General features: G+C 30.2%; 1 long non-coding RNA gene across 1 annotated transcript; it reads right to left on the bottom strand.

The window, feature by feature from the left end:
* Window positions 1-22442: 22442 nt before the first annotated feature.
* LOC121116922 (uncharacterized) lies at window positions 22443-25420 on the bottom strand. The gene is made up of 3 exons (XR_011779680.1): window positions 24986-25420; window positions 23152-24759; window positions 22443-22962 (listed from the first exon to the last, which is right to left on the bottom strand). It is a non-coding gene; the product is annotated as an uncharacterized lncRNA (long non-coding RNA).
* Between the last annotated feature and the right edge of the window lie 496 nt (window positions 25421-25916).

The raw sequence follows: 25916 nt of genomic DNA, 5'->3' as shown, positions 1-25916 counted from the left end.
TAGTTAAAATAACATTGTAATAAAAAATTAATTGAAAGGATGTCTGTAAATCTAGTAAGGACTGTCACGAGGATTTATCTTCTTTTTTCTTGTTTTTTTTTCAAAGGAAAGAGGGAGGTTATTTATTATCATTAAAGAATACATATTTATTAATATATTTTTTTTTTTAGAAAAGACATATTTTTGTCTTTTAAATAATTTTTTTTTAGAAAAAAACATTTAATATCAAATTTCCCAACTCACATAATCCAAGGAAAAGAGGTCACACACCCTTGAAGTATCTTACAGCTGCCAATATAAGAATAGCTCTCAATTCTTCATTTTGGGTAGGGCCGCCTTCTGTCAGCATATCTGCTATCTTATTTTTATATCTTGAGAGGGCTAACTCCATGGCGCAAGTATTTGTAGGAGCACTTAAAATATTTGAAGTCAGACCGAATAAAAACATAACAGTCACGAATTTTTTCGAATTTCCTAATATGTTAAACAATATGAATTTTTTTAAAGTATATATTTAGTTAAGAACAGTCCGTAATAGCATGAATAAAAGTGTTAAACAGTATTCCACAGTTCTTGCAAGGAGAATTGAAGAATATTTAAACATCCTGAATATATTTGAAATTGCGCAGAAAATTCCTTCCATCTTTTACTTCAGAAATTGAAACCATGATTCTCTTCTTCTACGATATGGGCAGGGCCAATATTCTTAAGAAATTGTCACAGAATTTGCCAGCTTTCTCCATATAATTGAATGAAAAAGACAATCTCCAATGCCATGGAATGGGCATCATAAAAATGTCTGCAGCTCTCTGTAGTGGATATTTTTTTCCCATAGTCAACGGCTCAATGTTCACATTGAGGCGTTGCTCAAATCGTGAAATAAGATAATACCCTTCGATAAGGCCCCATTTCTAACATTTTTGGCTCCGAGGTTTTTAAAATATAACTTCTTTTTACAGTTCTCTCGCATCACATCCATGGTGGTGGATGAAAATGAAAGAGTTCCTCTCCAAATAATCCTATGTGCTGCTGCTAAAGATGGAGTTTATTCCACCAAGGGATCATTTATAAAACCTGTTTCTAGCATATCCCATGTGTAGACCAGGTATGAAGTAGCTCGCCACTCAGTCTTTGGATGTTTTGAAAGGTCAATTATAACTTTTTGATAGAATTTTGGCAGTATTCTTGAGAGCAGAGATAATCCTCCTCACACAAGAGATTTAGCTTGTTTGATTGAGTGTAAATAGATCATATTAAATAATTTATTTAGCCAGGACTCTTCTCCTTCAATTGTCCTCTCAGCAAGCCAAGGAATAGCTGTTGCCCTATATATTATAATAGGAATAATCGGGAAATTATAGAGATTAATCCTCTTTTGGAGATGGATACTTCTCCATTAGTAAATGGAAGAACTAACATATTTTCTTAGGAATTTCCAGTTTGAATAAGCGGCACCTTTTGTACCATATAATTCCCAATATTTCATCACTGTTCTTAATTTAACAACTGGCAATTTGACTATCCTTACTTGGACTCTATATACCAATAGGAAGACCACTAGCTTTTACATCGTTGATTTTCAAACGGTACTTCCTTTCATACTTCTTAAAGTAATTTATAATCACTTCAATTCGTTTAGTTAATTGAGCCTCGAAACAACAATGTTTACACTTATTATCTTTTAGCACCATTATTTTTGGACATATTAAAACAACATTTTGCAACATTATACTTAAATCCTTCGTAACGGTGTTCATGTGCATCTAAATTTAAATATAAACAATTGTAACTTTGTAGTAATGTCATTTATTTCCTCGAGGTATAGGCCGGGATAAAAATTATTAACCTCAAGACTCAATTTAAACTTGAAAAAAAATCGGTTTTACTAACTGTATGAGTACACATGAACATTTTTTTCGGATGTCTCCAGTGACTGTTTATAAAAGAAACATGTTCTCTCTTCCGATGTTCTACCATATAAACAACCTAACGTTAGTAACCGCTCTGTACTTCATCCAAAAAATAATATATCATCCTATTAAGCACTCTGATTATATCACCAATTGAGGTGTTACAGCCAAACATATCTTTTTGCTTTTTAATATGATCAAAAAATTGCTTTTTTTTCTGACTTACCCACTAAAAGTATTATCAGTCTTTGGTTTTTTATCATTTTCTAAAACTATTCCTTGGGGCAATTTTTCTTCTCTTAAAAATAACTTTATTTTAAAATTATTTCTTTTTCCAAAATCTTATTTGCGGCAAACTCATTATTTTTATTCAAGAGCAATATCTTTTTTTGATTGACGTATGTAATCAGTATGCCAGCCTGCTATTTTCTAAAGGTGGTTGTTGCCATTCCATTCTTGTAAATACTTTTTCCACTAATTCCCCATTAATGGTAATAATAATTGATAAAAAACCTTCTAGCATTAAACAAAATATACTATTTATTAAGTTATCTTGAAAAGGGTCTTCACAAAATGTGTCAAACAATTAAAAAATTAGAGAAAAATAAATGATCTTATTTGGAGGCTGAAATTTTTTTGCTTTTAAAATAAAAATGTTTTACTAAAGAATAAATCTTATTTTCCAACTATTTATTTTTATTTTTATATTCTTATACTTAAATAAAAAGCAGTTACGTAAAATATATGAACATTTTATTTTGAATTGAAAGCTTTGGGGTAAGGTTGCATTTCGATGGTATTACAATTTACAAAAAATACATATATAAAACTGATAAGATTAATACTTTTGAGGAGGAAAAAAAATACAGCATTCAAAATAAAACAAAGATAATTTATGAAAATACTAAAAACAAACCTCAAATTTAAATTTTTGATCTTCTTAAAACTCTTTTTTAAAGCCTTTAAATGGTGTTGAGAAGTTGATAAAAGGAACTTCATTTCTTCAATTACACTTTTTATTTGCTTTATTTAATAAGTAATATCATTATTTCATAGGCAAGGAAATTTGTTCTAAATTAAACAGCTTCCTAGACAATCTATTTCATTAAATATTTATTAAATCTATAATCGAGTTATATATATAATTTTGGAACCTTTTCATACGACCTTTTTTATTACTTATTTAGTAAATATTTCACAGGAAAATTAAAAGCTAAAGTGAAACAATCAATAAAAAATGACCTTTTTGAAAACAAAGCTACTCCTAGAATCCTATTTATGCTATAATATAATACACGTACGACAAAAATTATGTTTAATTATAAATTATAGTAGTATTTAATGAGAGTCTCATGAATATTCAATTAGCGTTTTTTTATTAGATCAAGCTTTTGGTTATTGATTCTTGGAAAATTCTCATAATTTACTACGCCTTGGGTAATTAGGATTATTATGTTGAACATATCGATAAAGTTGAGGAAACATTAAATGGTCTTAGTAAAAACATCATATATATTATAATAGCAAAGGATGACCTAGCGTTGTTCGGCCCAAGAAGGGAGAGATAAATCACATAGTAAATGGTCAAATTAATTAAAAAAATAAAATAAAAAATAAGTAAATACTTCTATATACTTATAATTAGTGAATGAATGTTTCATTGTTGTCAAAAATGATCCTGATAATTCTAATTCTCTTGGATTCTTCAAACTATATCATAAATCCAGTTCAATAAGGTAATCTACAAAGTCTCATCATAGGAACTCCCCCCTCGAAAACAATACTTTCTTTATTGGCTCTTGTAACCTTTGTAGTACTATTATGATTATAAAAAAAGTAGCGAGGAACACAAACCTATAAATATTTTATTCGTACTTCAAAAAAAAATAAGGTATGAAGAATAATGTAGTAGAAAAAGTCACCCTCGATAACTGGTACATTTATGCAAATATTGCAAAAATTATATTAAGAAAATGTTCTGGAAATTGAAAATACTAAAATATACCGTTAGAGTCTTAAATATCATGTCCAAAATTTATCGTTTCTGGCATTTCTTTAAAAAAGTTGAAAATAGACGTTTGATGAATAAATGATAAAAAATTGAAAAATTATTCAGAAAATGACAGAAATTTCAGTTAAATTTTCCTTTTCATCGGTAAAGTTGACAGGCAAACGAATTTCTATAATCTTTATTCGATTTACGAATCCAATTCGTCATTGGAAGTTCATTTTTTTCTACCAAAAAAAAAAAAAAAAAATTGTTATTTTCACCGATTTCTTTTTTGACCTTAACTTCTTCGATTTTGCATAAATTTAGAAAAAATAGTTATTCGTATAGTTGTTTTTTGATTTATAATTCAAGCCCCCATTTAGTCTCCTTGAGTTGAAAAAAACAGTTTTTGTGTTTGTGTATAGCATAAGCTCCCCAAATAATTTACATCCTGTCTTTGCCTGGCCAAGTTCAAAAGAGGAATTGATGCAAAATTTTAGCCTCCTAGGTCCAACGGTGTGGGCATGCATAAAGGACTCTTTTATATATATACGGATTCGTTAATGTAAGTTGTATTTTCTATTCTATCTATACATTTCTTCACGTTTCACTCCCAAACGGTCATTTTTTTATTTTATGTATCGCTGCTTAAAATAATTTATAATGTCATTTACTACATTAGTACGAGTATAAAATTTTTGATATATTTAAACATTATTTGTTATAAGAAATATATTTTTGTTTAAATATTGAATCGCTAGAGAATAAACGTACATCTCAAAGATGGTTTATTTTTTACAAAAATATTAATATTAGGAATAAGTTGGTGTTATGTAATAAACATCTGGGGTCATGTAATAAACATAGATCTTAATGTATCACTTATCCTCAAAAAATAAATTTACAGTTAAGTTATCTTGTTAACAGAACGGAATATAAAAAAGGAAGGATTCTGAAACTTCTACATGTCTGACTACAATCCCACTAACGAACCCGTATTTGTATATTCGACACTAAGTCAAAGGAATCAATGAGATAAAAAAAATACAAAGAAAGCATAAATAAGGAATCTATACTTTGATTAATATATTTAATTTTCTAATTTTTAATTTATTTGACAAGTCAAAATTAAAAAAATCGTGCTACTATAATAAGCTCTTTTGACAAACATTTAGTAATTACCAGTAACTATCTTACATAACATTTTTACTGACTTCATAAATTGCATCATAATTGAAGGAAATACCATTTTGGAGGCTCAAAATTGTTATTTTTACCACATATAATGCTCAAATTTCCAATAAATCTTGATGTGACTTCCTCAAGGGCTTTCATATGAAAAAAAAAAGACAAATTACTTGTTTTTTTGATAAAAACGGATATTTGAATTCAATAAAAGTAATATGTATTAAAAATGGATAAATTTATAATTGTTTCTAATAATCTTTTAGGGACCTTAAAAAACGATAGTTACTGAAAAATATCTTATTATTTCTATAGTAATGGTTCATTTTTATCTAAAACACGAAAAGGATATTGTATAACAATGTATAATTGTATACAATTGTATTGAATACAATTTATAATCAAATAAATAATAAAACTAGGCAATAGAGGGATAGATTTTTGATGGATACTAAGGTTTAAGTCATTTTGTGTATGTGTCCCATTTTGACATCCAATAGTTCACTATTTTCCTTAATATGAATGAAAAAAGGGGTTTTTATGTTTATAAAATAGTGTAGTTCAAGCCCCCCAAAATGCCCAACTTCAAAAATGCTGACGTCATGTGAAAAAAAATCTTTACATTTAATCTTTTACTTTTAATAGGATGAAACTTGATGCTACATTCAAAATGCATGTAAGATTTTATTAATACGACCATATTGTTATCTTTTAGATAAAATAATTATTCAGTACTAGATATACTTTTTTATTTTTCCAATCTTCACTAAATGGATAGGATTTTCCGATTTTTTAATTATGTTCTTTTGAAGGTTATACCAAAATATGTACAATAGATGACTCCTCTAGATCAGTGGTTCTTAACCTATGAGAATTCCCTATTGGCGGTTAATGACGACGTAGCCAAGTGGGAATGATTGATCGGAAATAAAACCACTGTTTCAAAATTTCAACCCAATTTCAAATCACAACCATGTACAGACTATTTTAATAACAAAAATAACTAAGATATAAGGTGATGTAAGTCATTTTTGGGTAAAAGTGACAATACTATTGGGTTAGAAATGTTCACAATGCTTTCCAATAAATTACTTCTGTCGCATTTCGCCTTGGTGTAACAGGTGGGTAACGGAGATCATATTATTAAGTCATTACTTAATCGTGTATATATTCTTATAGTTATTTTATTTAGTGTCTTTGTGTTGTGATGATATTGTTTGTTAAGGGTTGAGATTTGTAAATACGCAGAAAAAGTTAAGTAAGATAAAAACTGGCCCCAGTTCAACAGCTTTTCTAACGTTATAGTGTTATTTCGATACAAAGGACAATCTTAAGTCAAAGTAAAGAGTATTTTGAAAATAATTATTTTGTTGAATGCTGAAAAATCCCAAAACTTTTTTGTAAATGTCTATATTATGTTTAAAATGTGTTAAACATTGAAAGGGGGTGCTAACAAAGCCTCTCATGTAGATTTCTACTAACTTAATACATAAGATTTCTATATATATTGCACAAATCTTATATAATAAAATGTAAAATGCAGATTTATTCCATAATCATTTGAATTTATTTTCAAGAAGTAGAAACGATAGATAAAATAGTATATTTAAATATCAATTTTATTATTTTCATGGAGGTAGAATCTATTTTTTGAGTCCATCATCATCAGAGTTAGATGAGATAATTTTAATTAACATGTCAATAATCTTTTGATCCAAATTCATATTAGAAGAATTTGTATAGTTTCCAACGATCATATTTTGTTGAGGTAAGTAAATATCCATTAATCCCATTCAAAGAGAGTCCCTAGTACTAATAGTCCAACTTTCCAATTTAATTATAGTACACAGAGGCGGCAATTGAGTGTGGAACTCATGTAGCAAATAATTCATTGTTTAGATAAACTAACGAGGTTAAGAGATCATTCTCATTTGTCAAACAATTGGAATTATACCAACAACACCGTTACATGATTTTCTCCAAGTCCCACATACTCATAAGTACTACAAGGTTGTCTGAGTACATTCTCATTGAGGCATAAACAAAATCGTTTATGAAAGCTTGATCGACTTTTCCCAACTAATAAATACTGATGGAGTCTGCGTCAAGCAAAATTCCTAGCACCTATTATACCTTTTGTTGAACGAAGGACGACAAGCAGTACTCTACTTCATGTCGGGAGACAAATTACGAACTCGTAATGCAAAATGCCATAGAGATTACAAATGTTGAAAATAAAATAAAGAAAAATGAAAACTTATCCATTTAGAAAACAACCATTTCAGCTTACTTTAATACTGACGGGCCACATATGTACGTCTTGATTGACTAATTAGATTGGGGGAAATTAGAAAGAAAAGAAGTCATACTCAAAAGTTGACATTAAATATTTTTTTAATATTATATGTATATTGTATACTAAATGCGAGAGTATATAATAAATAAGTATATTTATTATTATAATTTAACTAAAAATATATATTTTAATCTTCGTCAATAATAAAATATTAAAGAATAAAAAGAGATAAAAACTTTTAATAAAAAATTGTATTTTTTAATATTATTTTTGTTGTTGTGATAGCGAATGTTCTTTTTTTCTTGGAAATTTCAAAGAGTTTTTGGCGTGTAATTGAATGAGTGTGGATTCCTTTTCCATGTTTTTATTCAAGGCTGTTTAAATGTTGACATTTATGAAGTTCACACCAGGGGCAATTTAAAGGAATATTGGCTTTAGGGATTTATGCAGGGTTGATTTTACCGTTGGCTGAGAGAAAGATAAATACACAGGTCCTTTTTTTACTATTAAAATTACTATTTTTCATAAGTATCTTCACCTTTTCAGAAAATGAATTGGAGGTTTTTTCTTTTCTTTCATAGAAGGAAAAACTTCCTTTTGAGTTTTTTATCATAAATTGGGTTCATATTTAATTTAATGACGTTTCTGAAGAAAATAATATTTCTTTATAGTTTAAAATAATTTTTTTTTAATGCCTTTCTAATTATTTCTTATGTTCCTTTTGTCGGTCAAATAATGTTCCATTGTTACACCAATTAAGTATATTTAAACGTTATACTAAGACCTACGAATCTCCTTCGAAGTCCATATACCTAATGTTGTATATTTACTTCCTAGAAGCGATATAGTACCAAACCTATGCAACTTGAGTTCAAGAAAATAATTTCTTGAATACCACATTATCCACTGAGCTATGTTGCTTCATTAGATAAAAAGATAGCGTTAGTGTATAATAATGTTTTCACAATCTTAATGTTTTGGTACCTGTTCTCGTACATCAGTAACTCGGTACCACTATAGTAATAGTTTACCAAACAACATTAACATAGTGTATCTACAGGGTGGTCCATTGAAATCTTAGCACTTACTAATTCATTTATTAATAAAGGTTGAATGATTGAAATTTGTTCATTTTTCGATACATTAAAGCATAAAGAATGGTTAACAAAACACAAACATGAACTCTCCAACATACGTAGAAGTCGAGAAATTTACACTTGAACAAGATTATCGAATTTCTAATCGCACACTCCAAGTAGTTGGGTGTCTTGAAGACCACCGTCTACGCCGTCAGCAAGACTGAAACTGGAGAGGAAGAAGGGCTTTATTAAAAAGGCCAAACTGGACCCAGAGGAGATAAGGAAACAGCGTAGGCTAATCCCCTCAAGTCCATGAGAGTCCATGCAACAAATCTCGGATTTTCATAACAAACTATCCAGAGAGCTATCAAAATAAGTGGATGGAAAGATCCTTGACTGAGCAAAGAGGACTCCTTTGACAGCTGGAATGAAAGAAAACCATGTCTTCTGTTGCATGACTCTATTGAATGAGTATGTTGAGGGTATTTTGTAATCATTTTTGACACTTTTAGCCCCCCCTACGGCCCTGATGCCAATTCCCTCGACTACACACTTTGGGTACATTTTGAGCAGAAGGCTTAGAGTCTACTTCTTCCAAACACCGAAGCCATCAAAGTCACTACCAGCCAACACTGGGATGCCATGACAGATGACTACAACCACAGCGGGTGCCAGCCCTTCTGCTACTGCCTGAAAACCATAATTGGGTCTAAGGGTGTCTACATTAATAATTAAAAGAGCTCAAATACACGTCTTTTTTTTTTCTTTACTACAATCTAATTAACATTTAAAGCTATTAAATAATTTAAAAAAAAACATATGAATCGAAGTATATTAATCACATAATTTAGCTTTTAGTTTTTTCATTGACTTTATATGTACCTACGAGTTTCCCTGTTGTTGTTATTTTCCCCCAGCACACCCCATAAGAGGTGAACAAACAAAACAAAAAAGCAAGTAATTAATTTTGAATCAGAGACGCGAACATAATAAAAAACAATATAGGTAAACATATATAAAATTATCTCAGTATTATCGTAGAAACCCCAAATTTGACGGCCTCATTACTGAGATATTCAAAACCTGACATAAAATAGGGAAACAACTTTGACTCTGAGCTCGAACAAAGCAATTGGAATCCAAGCCGACTGAATGTGACTTTTGGAAACTTTGTACTTGGATATCATACTGCTAATTGGCGTTGCTATTTAGCATACAAAATAACTCCCATTAGATTAATTTGGGTTAAAATTTGTCCAATTTTTTAAATTAGGCTTGTTATGAGAAAAAAGAATATAAAGAATAAAAAAGTTATTTTTAAAATTTTAATATTATTTTTCTAATTTTTTGTTTAAAATGAGATTTCTGAATTAAGATTTTGATTTATTTAGAGCTATTGAATTACTGCCGTTATGGTCAATGGTGAGCGCTATCGGGCCATGTTGTAAGACTTTTTGTTCCCTCAAATGGAAAAGGAAGACATCGACGACATTTGGTTCAACAGGATGGTGCTACGTGCCACACAGCCAACATTACAGTGGATCTTTTAAGCACTGTCTTCGACAATCGCACCATAAGCCGGAACGGCAACGTCAACTGGCCACCTCGTAGCTGCGATTTGACTCCGTTGGACTATTTTTTGTGGGGAACCGTCAAGGATAAATGTTACTCCAACCATCCAGAGACAATTGACGATTTGAAACACGAAATTGGAGTACCCATTGCAGATATTGAAGCTCACACAATCAAAAATGTATTGAAAAATTGGGTCAACAGAATGGGCTACTGTCAGGCCAGCGACGTCGGCCATATGAATAAAATGGTATTTCATTTATTTACCGGAATGTTGAGGCTTTCAAATAAATAAAAAGTTATTGAAATATATCCATCTGTCTTTTTTTTAATAGCGATATCAAAAAGAAAAAGTTTCGTGGGCTACTCTTTATGTATTTGAAAACTTTATTTTATAAATATTCCACAAAAATAATTACATATGATATTATTGAAGACAATGTAGTAGTAATTTAACACAAACAACCAAATATATATACTATTTTATTTAATAAATTATTGAAAATTTTTCAAGTGATATTTTGAAAGCTTTTTTATCCTTTATTAGACATAAAGGTACAACACAAGCCACACATACAACAAAAGTTTTTTTTAGTTTTTTTCTACATAATAGAAATAATTCGTCCACGTTTATTATAAAGTTGTTGTAAGACCCCATTAGTTTGAAAATATATTTAATTCAACCGAATGTATTTAAATATCATCAGCACTTACGCAGAAAAAAAATATAATAGAATAGTTGATACTTTACAAAAAACGTTTTCACTCAAGTGTCCCAATGTATTCAAAAGTATATATAAGTGTAATATATTTTTTGGAACTGAATATCATTTTATACATGGATTTGCGAGCATACTAGCTGCAGTACCCGGCATTTGTTTCTGAGTTATTAGGTGTCCATGAACATGTAAACATTGGTTAATAATATAGACTATAACTCCCTTAGAAATCCTTAGTGTTACTCTACATTTATCATGAGAGAACTTTTACCTAGTTACTTAATAACCATTAATGTTCTCTCCACAACAATAAAATATTTATACTAACAACTTTAGTAAAAAAATAATAACATGACATGATGTGTTAGTTAGTACTTTAGCTCGTTACTAAACCTTATCTAGAATCACATCATTTTTTACTTATAAAAATTACTACCCATTTTTTTTCCTTTTTTTAATATGAGTTGACACAAACACCTGCGAGATTTGATTTATTTTTACATTATGTTTTTTATACAATTCCATAAAAATACTCCCTTCATTACTCTAATGCTATTTCTTAGATCAAGTATTTACACTCAAATTACTTTCTTCATATATACAGAGAGATTTAGGTTATTCATATATATATTAACTAACATATATTTGATTAAGAGATCTTTCATTTCCAAATAAAAATAAATATATGAGGTTTTTTTAAAGTTAGAAAATTAATAATATTCAGAGACTGACAAAAAGATTCAAAACTTATTTTTGATGAATTATTATAAGAAATGAAATATTGTTTGACATCTCAGCCATAAAAAAACCTATAAAATTTGCTTAAAAACAAAATAGTAAGTAAGTTTAGTAAGATTTAATTTATGAAACACTGTTGTCCCCTGAATGGGAGTACATGGAGGGCAAAAAATATATGAGGAAAAGCTTTTATATAAAAAAACGTAATTATCATTTATACCTTGATGGTTGAGAGCCATTGGATTTCCAGTTATTGCATATGAAAATAATTGATTAAAACTCCACTACAATATTTTTCGCCGTCTAGAAATGATGAATATTGTCTTTCATTTAATATTTCATATCCCTCCGTTAGTGAACTGGGATATTATACTACACTAGTAAATTTATATAAATGCTTCTTTTCTCTTTCAATCTACATTTTATCGCCAATATTGAAGGCTCTATCCAAAACTTTTTTTTATATACACAATGAGAAGCATGTTAGTAAGAAGTCTGTATCAGAATATTTTCACTAAAACATGAAATAAAGAAGTTATTAATAATTTAAAATCATAAAAGGTATTCTACAAAGTCTTATCATAGCAACTTCCCCCCCCCCCCAAAAAACACCTTTTAATATTGCCTCTTGTAACCTTAGAAGTAGTATTATAAATGAAAAAAAAATAATGTGTTATAAAACTTCAAATGACATACCAACTTATATGCATCTAAAAAATTGTTTAGATAAGAAGTCCATTATTTTTACTTCAAAAAGTTCCCAAATCGAAATTAGCAAAAACTTTTTTTGCACTTATTTTGCAAAAAAATTGTTTATAGCAATTATTGGAATTGTAAATGAATCACAAACCCACCAATATTTTTTTAGTACTTGCAAAAACAAAAAAGTTATGAAGAATAATGTTGTCGAAAAAATAACAGTCAATAAGTGGTTCATTTTTGCAAATATTGCAAAATTATATAATATAATATTCCCGAAATTGAAAATGTTGCGTTGGAGTTTATTAGCGCAACAAGCATTTTCTTGTGGTATTTTTCTTAAAAAACTGAAAATTGACATTTATTGAAAAAATAGAAAAAAATTTAAAAAAATCGAAAAATTATTTAGAAAATGACAGATATTTCAGTTAAAAATCAATTTTTATTTGGCAAATTTGAATGCAACCGAATTTCCAGACAAATTCCTACAAACTTTATTCAAGTTACTAATACCATATTCCAATGGAAGTTCATTTTTTATCACCTGAAATAAACAAAATTGCAATTTTCCCCGATTTCTTTTTTAGCCTTTAACTTTTTTTGATTTTGAATAAATTTAGATAACGTAGTTATTCGTATAGTTGTTTTTTTAACGCCAATCACTTATTGATAAATAAGTCAACCCCCTATCTAGTCTCCTTGAGATCCAAAAAAGGGTTTTTGTGTAATATCCCCTTATATGACCTCTCCAAAAATCGACACCCCCGTCCAAGTCTGTCCAAGCTCAAAAAAGGGACCCATAACAAAAAATCAGCCTCCTAGGTTCAACGGTGTGGGAACGTATAAAGGATATCTGCACCCACACACCCAATCTCTCATATATATATATATATATCAAGATTAATATGATTGAGTGTGAGGCGTGAGGGAGTTTTTTCTTTCTATTTTATGTACCGTGCGTCTGTTCCTCCCACTTTTTTCCCTCATCTACAGCTTTTTTGAATGATTATCTCTTCATTAGCTAGATATTTATTTAGTCATTTAGCTAGCTATTTGTTAGACACTGGCCGATAATATGAATTTGTCAATAATTTGGTTCATATTATCAGACAGCGATTATTTTGCAAAAAATATGACAAAAATGCAGAAATAAATAATATACTTATGTCAAAACTACCATTGAACTCGAACTGGGCCATTTGTACTAATATAACCAAATGGAGACATAATATCTACACATTATTGCACACCAGCAGAAATAAAATTGTTGAATTTTAACTGCAAATTAATAGAACCTCGAAATTTAAAGTTTTTTTTTCTCAAAAAGTACATCATCAATCTATTTGAAATTTTTTCCGATTATTTAGAAATGAGTGAAGATTACATCACATCCTCTTTGTATATCCTAGGTTAATGTATTAAAGAATTGTTGTTATCTAACCATTACATGTCCGATAATTTGGAATGTCTGACAATGCATACTTTACCCTTATTTTATATAATAGACGCAACCCTTAAAAAGACTTATGAATACTATCTTGTTTCCGTAAAATTGTATAACTAAATAATTGTTTTATTACTAATTTTTTCCAAAACTAAAATGTAATGTTTTTACAATAAGAATTTTTTTCATATTGTTTACACTCCAAAATCATATTGGTAAATTATTTTAAAATATGGATTTATTTTTTCTCGATCTCTTAAATTCATAAAAGTATTTTTATCATTTGAATTAAAATCTATATTTGCAAAATAACATAAATTATTCAAAACTTTTATGACGTAAATATTAAAATCGTAATTGTGTATCATAATTAAATACATTTTATTTTGGAGTTTCCTTTTACCCAGTATCAAAAGAATGTTCACTAACAGAAGGATAAGGACTGCAATATTGAACCAGTTTAATGTGTATATTTACATATTTGTTTAATTCTATGAATATCACTTCTAATTAAGTTTCCTTCTGATAGAAATCAGTATATATATATATATATACGTACATAAATTGTACATATGGCTCTCAAACTTTACTTCTCCATGAAATAAAAATAAAAAAGTACCCTTTATTAAGAGTATCGTTCTATTTTAATAGTCTAATTGAACACAGTTGTTTTATATGTGTGTAGATATAATCTCCACATAAGTTCCTTACACATCCATATACCTATGTAGTGTGTATTCATTTATTAGATTTTTGCTCTTGGGATCCCATTTTCTCGGTATTTTCCGAACTATTTTATAATATAAACTTAATTTAAAGACACAAATCAAACATATTTTTATGTTTTTAAATTTTTAATTATATATTCAATTTTAGGAGTACTTTATGTGGATTATTACGAATCTGTAATTCGTTTTTTTGTATAATATCTGGCTTTCGAGAATTATCTATTGGAATTTGTGTACCCTTTTTATAGTTTTAGTATTTTTGAGACCATAATCAAAAATAAAACTAGTGTATTCTTGGTAAAAAAAAAATTATATTGATTTCAAATGTGTGCTAATGCTAAGGCTTTTATTCATATTTTGAACCTTAATTAGTTGGGCTGAAATTATAGAATGAGTGAACCCATTATATTAAGAAAGAGCTATAGACACGGATGTTAGATGCTTTAGAGTGTTTTAAGTTCTTAACATGGGGCTTAAAAATGGCCTTGTCCTGTCCTGTTCCATCTCATTCCATATCGATCCATGAAAAACGTTCCAAATAGAGTCCCTCTAACAAGCATCATTTTTACTGATAATAAAGAAAGTTAACCCATTTTACCGATTGAATTCGTTCTGTAAAACATTAAGTATCATGCATGGAAATGTTTTACTAATGTATCTAATTTAGGCAAATAAAATTATGTATTATTCTTACAAAAATGGATCAAGATTGATTGATGATGAAGTCACTTTATTTAACAAGGATTGTTCAATGAGATGGAGTTGCGTATGATTACAACAAGTCCTTAATATTTAGAACTGTACTGGACTAGAGTATAGAGTCCTAGAGTATTTGGTATTGGGACCGGTCTTTAACTGTCGTCCTTGGAAATATTCCTAAACATATCAAGGGTTTAATAAGCCAAACAAGATAAACTCAAGCTTGTGTCCGGTTGAGGTTCACCAGTTCTAATGGTCCCGGTCTCAGTTCTTTCATTTCAACGGTTTCAGTCTCGATTCAGCTTTATAAGTAACGATTCTGTTCTCGGTTCTTTTTTATACAGGCTTAGTTTGGTAAGATGTACTTAAAACAAGGAACTTTTCTCCAAAATAATGGGGGCCAAGTAATGATATTAGATATAAACAGGGCCAAAGCTATCTTATTCGCAGAGTGCGTAGTGCTCCAAGTTCCTACAGGGGCCCCAAAACTAGGGTTGCTTAAGACAATGGTTTTCAAAGTGGGGGGCCGTGAAGGGAGGCTTGGGGGGGAATACACCGGAAATGTAGAATTGAGGATTGCTTTCAGTCTACAAACACATAAAACACATGTTTCGTATAAAAGGGACCTCAGCTAAAAATTTATTATTGCAGGGTGCCTTGGCATGATAAAGTTTTGGAAAAAATGGCTTAGGAAATATAATGGTTATCATATTGTTGGGGACCGACAAGCAAAGTAGTGGACCTGGATCCATAATCAACCCCACCCCTTCCCAATTGTGAATCTATTCCTCATTTATAGTAAAAAATGGTCCACAGTTTAATTTTAAGAATTACACAAGTCAACCAATTTTTTTTTTAATCTTTTATATTTCATATTCATATCTAGTAGTACTTGACGAATTGATAACGAATATGTAATGAGTTTTTTCGTATAAACTCTGGTTTTGGAATTTTTTTTTTAAATTTCAAAAAGCTATAGCCATTCATGATAAATTAAATTTTTTGAAAAAAAAATTCAAATAATAAATTTTTTGCTCTGCTGAATAATTTTGGTGAACTTCATTTTTTTTAAGAAAATAAATCATTAAAAAAAAATTTTTACCCACCATTTTTCCCCCATATTATTTTTCTTCCGGGCCAAATTCTCCCACCCCCTTCGGAGCCCCTGATGTATTAATTATTTACTAACAGGATCCTACTCAAAGATGATGAGAAACCCCATTATGCATCTATTATCTACATATAAAGGTAAATTGTATATCAGACTTTTCTGTTTTTGAGATTATATTTGTTTTCTCCTGCAAAAGGACCTTTTATGTGGAAACAATTAATAAATTACTTTAGCAAAGTTCAAGATCTCTCAGGACATTTTTGCCGTAACACTTGGGATTTTATTTTGAAAAAAGAAGAAAAAGAAGGATTCTTAGGTCTTAAATATGATACTACTTGCAAGGATTATCTGGCGTTGCTCGGGCTAAGAAGGGGGAGGGAAATCACATTGTAAGTGGTCAAACTAATTCAGAAAATTAAAAAAATATTCAACAAATACTTGTATATAAAGTATTTTTATTACCTTTTGTAACCTTAATAGTATTAGTATGAATATAAAAAAAATAATGTGTCATCAACTTCAAATATTAAACAAACATATATGCATCTAAAAATTGTCTAGATGAGAAATACATATTTTATTTAATTCAAAAATTCCTAAATCGAAATTCGCAAAGAAAATTGAAAAACACTTTTTTGCACTAATTTTGCAAAAAATTGTTAATAACATTTATTGGAATTGTAAACGAAACACAGACCTACGAATTTTTTTGTTGTACTTAAAAAAAAACTATGATGAATTATGGTACCGGAAAAATAACACTCGATAACTCGTTGAATTTTGCAAATATTGCAAAAATTATGGAATGAAATTTTCTGGAAATTGAAAATGTTACGTTGGATGGTTTTTGTGCAAAAACCACCGTCTCGTGGCATTTTTCTTAAAAATCTAAAAATTGACGTTTGATGAAAAATTAGAAAAAAAAGAGAAAAAAATTAAAAAGAAAAATTATTCAGAAAAGGACTGATATTTCAATTAAACATCAATTTTTATTAGGCAAATTTATATGCAAACGAATATCCAGACAAATTTCTGCAAACTTTAATCCATTTACTAATTTCATTGGAAGTTCAGTTTTGGCACCTGAAAAAAACGAAATTGGATTTTTCACCTAGAAATTTAGAAAACGTAGTAATTTTTGTAGTTGATTTTTAAACGCCCATCACTTATTAACAAATAACTCAACCCCCTATATAGTCTCCTTGAGGTACAAAAAACGGTTTTTGGGTATAACAAAAGTCCCTCTGATATAACCTCCCCAAAAATCGACACCCTTTCGTAGCCTGCCCCAGCTTAAAAGAAGGATCAATGCTAAATTTAAGCCTCCTATGTTCAACGGTATGGGAACGTATAAAGAATATCTACACACACACACAATCTCTCTTTTATATATAGACAATATATACAGATGAGTAAAAAATTGTAAGTTAACGGTGATAGATTTCCGACAACCGAAAATCAGAAATAAATTTAAAGTGCCTCTATGGGCTTTAAACGAAAAATATTTCATCTATTACTATGCCGACGGCTGAAAAATCACTTAAATGTGTATTACTCGCCGTATTCTTGATTGATGAGCCAACGCGAATAATCAGATTAACTATGGCTAAATTCATTCGATAAAAAAAGAGGGATCAAAGGAACTAAATGTAAACTTGGATAACATCTTTTTATGAGGATCTCCTTTTATAAGGATATTAACATCAGAAGTACTAAATTTGTATAAAGTCTCCGAAATTGCAGAGGCAGAGACCAGGGAGAAAATCGAAGTTGAGAACAATCATAGCAAGCGGTTAAATTGACTGAAAGGCAGGAATGTTTTCCCTTTACCTTGAATGGAAAAAATCAATTCGGTCGGAAAACTTCTGGACATGACCGAAGATGTTTTAGGATACTTTCATGATAATTTTATCGAACGACGAAAGAAGTATCTATGTGGAAAACTAGTTTTGTTGGAAAAAGATTGCCAAAAATGTATAAAATATATTCATTGATCTCAGAAAAAATCAAGATGCTGAATGGAAAAGATATCTCTTCAAAAGAAGGTTTAAGGGGATTTTGATTCGTACAAATTTATCAAACAATCATATTAGTGAGATAAGAGAATCATTGTCTATAGCGGGGAGAGTTCTGTGGAAAGATTCTCGAGTGTACGACTCGAGTTTCACAGTTGACATCATCCACAAAAATTATAAAAAGAAGTACTTCTTCAAAGAACAAGAAGATGCAGCAGCTTGGGAGTGGGAAGCAGTTAAGAAAAATATTTCTCTGTCCACGACGCTTTCCCGGAAGCTCAAAGCAGAACCCAGCCCCTGCAACTTGGACAGTCAAACATGGAGAAATTACATTAGACGAGCCAATTAAGGTGGCCAAAGAATACTTCAGATGACTAAAACTCCCACCTATCTGGATGAAAAGAATACTAAGATCCACATCTGGAATCTTGGACGATCGTAAATTTACGGCTCAGTTACAAATCTCAGCAGGATGTATCTCCTTCTATGAACCGCGTAAAAGACTATAGGAAAATCGTATAAATGTATAAATCGGTCACCCATGCATTTGCTGAGTACCCCCGTCTGGAAATACTTTCGGCACTATTCTTTTTGGATTATCCATGAGAAGAAATTTGCCTCCAAAAACTAAGGCACTGAATTATGGACTTTTAAATTACAAGGCAAATATATTTTATTATGACGTTCAATGCTTTTTTAGTATTTGTGTCCATTCTTTCGATATTTTTGTTAATTCAATTCATTTTTTATTTTACTTCCAATATTGATAAATTTTTTAGAATTTTTTTTGAATGAAGACATATAAAAAAAGAAAAAAAAGAACAGATGAATTGGTCTATCTCTAGAGGTCTAATTTTTAACTATAATGTTTATTTATATTATTATAATACAATTCCTCTAGGTATTTTACTTAACTATTTATTGTAATAGTTAATAATAAAAGACCACCAAAAAAAAATTGTACTTCTTATATTAATCCGTCTATATTTGGTTATATCATTAAAAAGTATGATACAACTGCTTTTTGATAATTTAAGGGTTCAAAGATGTGCTTAATAATTTGGAGTTCTATCAAAGACTTACCATAGCAACCAGCAATCTACAGAGTAATTAATTATTATGATTTTCTCAAAATCTTATTATTCTTTTATTATTGAAATATAAAATATAAATGTATTGAGTAGCTACGTATGAGTGGGTTAATGAAAAAAGACAAATAACACTGAGTTGAAGATTTATCAAGATATCAAATTTTACGTCGACTAAAAGATAAAAGTGATTTGGATGGATCTTTCATCCGAAGCATTCGGATGTATATATCCACATCAACCTGTCAATCCTTCCTGCTTCCTAGGAAATCACATTTTTCCATTCGAATATCCCATCCACACTCCTTCAGATCCTTTTTTTTTTAAACTTTATGTTGAAGGGATCTCACCTCTTTTGAACTCATTTGGTAAATCTCATCTTCGCTAATGGAAGGATCGTTCACTGTGCAGATGCTCCTTGACTTCAAGGAGAAGGTGATGTTAAGGGAGTCATATCCGTTCCTCTGACTGACTACATCTCCAGAAGAAATAGAGTGAGATATCAAGAAAATGGATTTTCCAAATATGTGATCCTTTATGAATTGTGTGTTCCTCTTTCTCAATTTTTAATCTTAGCCAAGGGATAGTGTCAAGTCTCCAGCAGTGCTTCACTTCAACTCATCATGTTATTTGTTAGGGAAATATCAACTACTCTATGCTCCTAGACTGGTGATTCCTACGTGGCTATGAAAACTCTATGGTTTTATCATATGATGGTTAGTGATTTCATTAATTATACACAAATTACTCCAGAACTTCTACAAGATGTTCGTAGACTGTTATAAAAACTAAGGAGTTCCGTAAAAAGACAGAATAATTGACTGAAAAATATACTGAGGAACAGAGAGTTTTTTCATCCTTCATCTACGTCTCCTACACTGAGTCATTTTCTCTGTCAGTCAACTCAGCTTCGTCTTCTGTTACAAGAAAACTATTTCAATTTTTGATGGATAAAACGCAAAAGTCACAAATACTCATAATTAAAAGGCGAAAGAGACTTATTCGAATCATCATACTCGGTTCTGTTAGCAAGATAATTACATGAAGTCTATAGTGATTATATTGGAGATAGGGACAAATTAAGATCTTATTGTTGGTTTATGTTTTTCACTTGTTCAATACACAGCATCCAATTAATTATTCTTATTATGATATTGGGTTTTCTGCTACATTCATTATTTTTCATTACAAAAATACATCTAATATTAAGACAGTTAAGTTCATCTAAAGAAATATATTAAAAAATACTTATAAATGACTTAGATACAGGCGTTTAAAGTTACAATATATCTAATAGTATGAATACACGTAGATATACATTGTAGTAGATGTTCTCCTATTTTTTTTTCAACAAGCGTAATGTATGAAAATTCCCTTCTATAAAGTCCCGGGCTCAGTTCAATACAAAATAATAATTGAATTGGAAACAGAAAAAATATAACGGAAAGGTTTAATTATGATTGTTTGCTCAAGAATCAGAAATACTTCATATTCAGAGCAAGAAGCTCAAGCCTTCAGTGAATTTATATGTGACTCATATGAACTTGAAGCTGCATTTGGGGAGGCATCATAACTTTGCCAGTTACTCAACGATCGATTAAATCCAATTGAATCTCTTCGACCAACTGAATTTTGGTATGCTTATTTAATATTCCAGTCATTTATATACAAATATAATTTAAGTAACTCATGTAGGAACCACATAAAAGTTTAAGGTTGGTTGCACCAACCCGACTCTCTTTTAAACTTATACCATCAGTACATTTCAATTTAATCTCAACTTAACTTTAGGTTGGGTAACTCCTGGAGATATCAGCAGGAGTGACCTTAAATTTCAGAAAACTGATATAACATCGATTATGTATAAACATTCATATTGTTAATCTACAACACTATTTCAGGGTAACGTTCGGGATGGGAAATGAATCTTTTTGCTGATCCTTGATCAACTTCAGAGACCACGGGAAGGACAAAATCTGGTAGTAATCCCTGCCATTCATCGTTTGGTAATTTTCCTTTCCTTTCTTCGAACAAATGGATTTAATCGTGCTGTTGGTAATCAATAGTTCATCAGAGTATCCCCGTCAACAGTCTGCCATACAAAATGAAGTAGCAAAGCTCCTCTCAAAAAGAGTATCTGAATTTCTCAAATTTCTAAGTGTTGTCCAAGAGTTATTTTTAAATGCAGGTATACCAGGAACTTGTAGTATAGTAGATGCCACTCACATTCATATTAAAAGACCACAGATAAAGTCACCTATTTCTGAGCGGTTCTTCAACCACAAACATTATTATTCAATGAATTGTGTTATCGTTTGTGATCACAGAAAAATAATCCGATATTTCTCAAGTAGGCATGCAGGTAGTGCTCATGACTCGAAGATATTTAATGAAAGTAGACTGAAGAATATTTTAGAAGAGATATTTTCGAAAGAAGAGCCCCTTTTCTTGATTAGTAATGAAGTATTTGCATGCTGTGACACTCTTTTAATAGTTGTTCGGAAAACACAAATTGATAAAATTGAAGATGTTGCAAAAAAGCAAAAAGGCAATTGCTTTCCACAAGGCTCTCAAGAAAAATCAAATTTGAAAAGACATTTGGTGTCCTCAAAAAACGATTTAACTGGAAAATGTTATAGAAATTACAGGAAGAACAATTGTTCTAGAACAATCTTTTTATTAATTTCAGAGAAGAAATTAACCTACCCTTTCTGCTCGAGTAACTGAAGAGGTTTTAAACTTTTATTTGGAAATATTGGATATGAATGAAGTTAATTCAGCCTTCATTTCAGGAAGGACATCCAAAAATCAATTTGCAGTTCGTGATTTTATTTTAAATAAGTTTTTTTGATCTTTGTATTCAAATACAATTAAATTCATTTTACTGCCGTTTTTATTATTTTAGCATCTATTTACTTGTGTTGTCGTAACAGCCTCTTTCAAATAATGCATAACAAAATAAAAATAACTTTTTCGAAAGACTGAATTTATTCAATTTACAAGCCAATTAAAAAAAAAAGTATATTAAAATTAGCATAAATATTTTATAAAATATTTTTGTATCGGGACTCGGCCAGTTTCTTTTGTAATGCAATTTTTGGCATTTCATATTTATCAGCTTTTTTCTTGAAGTTTAAAATTTTAATTTCTATTAAAGCAGCCACTGTTTTTGATTTAGCTGTTTTAGCTCTTCCTCCCAGTCTTTCTTCTGGAATGATTTTTCCTCTTCTGTAATACCTTAGTTAATTGATTTTAATTATTTGCAGTACTCATTTTCTCATTATGGATGGACTTTATCCATTTTGCTTCGTACTCCTACTTGTCTCCTACGACTGTGTGATATATCTGTCAGCACCTATATTTTGAAAAATATATGGATAAATATTTTAAAAAATACATAAGAAATCTGTTTTTTTACCAGTTAGAATCACGTTTAATTTGTTTTTGCAGACTTCCTTCGTTGTTGATGACCTGCCCAATATTCTCATTCATAGTAAATTCTACAGCCTGCTCCACTTCCTGTAGATTTTCAATCCAAGTTCATTTTTCAAAGGTCCATCAAATTTATTAATTATTGATCTTTCTTGTTCAGGAGTTTCAAAATTTGAATTGGGAAGTTCTATATTCGTTTTCTTTAGTTTCCTAGGCACTGAACTAAAAGTCTGATGACTGCTGTGATTGTTGTGAATCTGTCATTAAATAATGAAAATTTGTAATAATTTGTAACTAGGCAATTAATTCGAAAGACCTGAAAATATGTTAAATAAATTTATCTACGGCTACCATTTATATGAAGGGGAATTCTATTACAATTATTAAGCAAAGTGCCATGCTCTAATATTCTTTTTATTTTTTTGTGAATCAGTAGTTTTTAATACCTGTAGCATCAGATTAGACATATAATTCCTGAGCTTGACCTAGCTGTTGCAAACTAGTTTCGGAATCAATTCCAGTCACCACATTCACATTGCCTTGTCCAGCAGCAAGGATTTGGGCAGAAAAATCCTCTACTAGAGGATCACTTGGATCAAATGTGTAAAATATTCTATGCTAATCTGAAAGAAGCATTTAAAATTATAATTCTCACATAGTTCTGTTCTTTCTATTTTTATAACTAAATTAATTAGTTACAAAAATAGGACTCTAGCAAAAGTCTATTATATTCCACAACTTATTTCTTTCCTTCATGTAGAACTCCCGACTTACTTGTGATTCCTCAACAAGAGATGTAAGAATCTTTAATTTAATCCCTAAACCTTTTGGGGACATTTCAGTTACGAAAATGCACTTGCAAATCAAAGAAGTTAAACGAATATATTTTCCTTTTTTTCTTTCGGTTTTATTTCCCATAATTCAAAATTTGTTAGCCAATCAAATGATATGGCAGAGTAACAATTAGCCAATCAGGGGATAAAGCAAAAAAAAACCATCTTTTCCCCATTGCATATGTGCCTTATTCCCTTAATTAACTAAATATCTTCCTTAAAAACGATACGGGCAATAAGGAAGAGTCCATGGGACAGTGATGCATAGCTTTACTTTTCCCGATGCTCCACCAAAAATTTACCTATTGTGTACTTCACTTTTTTTCTTTTTTAATATAAGCTTGTTGTTAAACGGAGTTCTATTCTGACAATCCATGAAATAGACAGACAGAAAAAAACTTGCTTTATTAATATAGATAACACTATTTAATTTTACACTCTTTATCTTGAATAAAACTTAGACCACAAACAAGGTCAAATTCAGTTTTTGATAGATCCCAGTTGAAAAAGTATGTGGTTAAAAAATATCTACCTAAAAAGTTTACAATGCTGCCCAAATCAACTGTTCAGGATGTTACCAAGGATTTCAATGAGTTTGATGTGTAAAGAACACCTTCAAGGAAGACTCTTGATCGTTTTGAACTAATACCTGATAATAAATTATATGAAATACACGATTAAAAGGAATAGACTCATGACATCCTAGCTCACCGGATCTCAACGTTTATTGAACTCTGACAGACTTTAATGAAACGTGGAGATGACACTGTGGACTCCTATGCGGCTTCCGTTATCGAGGAAGTGACCAACTTGGACAAACAGTTAATTAACATGGTATGTACCAGGCTCCGGGCCAGGTGGGAGCCTGTTATTGATTCTGGAGGTGGTTAGTTAGTGTGATTGACTTCACTATTTACTTCCCATGTTGGAGCAAAAGATTTATAAATGGCTGAATTAATTTTGGAGAATTAATTGTAATATTCCTTTAACTTTCAAGGACTTAAGTGACACCCTAATGAAGAAAATACTTTCTACGCCTCGGAACATCCTAATATATGTACAACTCTTCATGTTCCCATGCCCATTCTCCCTCTTTTACTCCTTCTATCAATGAAAATCCAGTTAGTTTATATATTGCACTAAACGCTTGGAATAATGAATGTCACTCCTCTTTTATTTTACGATGCCTCCTTTGTCCCTCTTTCTCAGTTAGAAAACGTGCTGACAAAAAACGAAATGACACACATTATAAATAAATAAAACTCTCTTCATTCCCTATTTCTTTCTTACTTTCCGTCTGATAATTAATTACATTAAATAAGGATTTTAAATTAATTTTACTTATTTGTTATTTATGTACGTATATATATTATTTTTTACTATGTATGTATGTATGGCGTTGTGAATTATGTATTTTCGGTATGTAAAAAGCAAAATTAAAACTTACTTGATAATCCAGACAACTACAAGAATGTTTAAAAGGAGAAAATCTTAGCCGCTTTGACTTTTGATTAGATCAGCTACATGCAGCTTTTACGAGAAAGGAAATTAAAAGCAGTCCTACTCCGTATCTAGAAAGGGCATATATGTATACAAATTACTGAATTATCGATCCTCTACTCTACTTTGAAGGTGGGTTACCACATCTATCGAGATATTGTAAATATACGTGTATAAGGTTGGAAAGGACCAATAGACTATGCATTTTAAGGACTTTCATAAAATAATCTTCAAACCTCTACAATTCTTCATTTCAAAATCAAGAGGTTCTGTGACTAAAAATGAGTCTTGATTAGAGGAGAGAAAAATACATTTTGCAAGCATATGATTAACTGTGCATCCAAAATTTATTTGTAAAATCTTGATAAATGTGGCAACCCGCCTTGAGTCCAACCAGAACTTACCCTGATAACTCCCGGAAAGCTCATCAGCGTTACTTTCCGTCATTCATGAGCACACATACTCGTTGTTAGTGTTGTGCCAGTCCCGTCCCGTCCAGTTCTGGTTATCAGTTCTAAAACTGATAAAATTTGCTACTTGATGACGTCACTCAACTATTTTTTTTTCTTTTCATAATTTATAGCTCCATATTTGTGTGAATACCAGAACCATTCAGCCAATGTGTTATATCATTCCTTTATATAAAGAAGGTACTCCGGATTTACAGCTCTATGTAAGTACATATTTGCTAAAAAGAAACCTGTTCTAATAGACTGAGTTTTCTTATTGAGAATAAGTCAAACAAGGGGGGATTGTTTTACATCTTTACCTAATATGTAAGGATAAATAAAAAAATCTTCTTATAGGTCAATTAAAAAGGGTATGTTACTTGCATTTATATATATATACGAAACTTGATATATCAATTACCTTCTCTT

The sequence above is a fragment of the Lepeophtheirus salmonis genome, chromosome 4 (assembly GCF_016086655.4).
Source record: "Lepeophtheirus salmonis chromosome 4, UVic_Lsal_1.4, whole genome shotgun sequence".
In the NCBI taxonomy this organism is placed as follows: domain Eukaryota; kingdom Metazoa; phylum Arthropoda; class Copepoda; order Siphonostomatoida; family Caligidae; genus Lepeophtheirus; species Lepeophtheirus salmonis.
The sequence above is the reverse complement of the archived record's forward strand: the minus strand, read 5'-3'. Positions and strand labels throughout refer to the sequence as shown.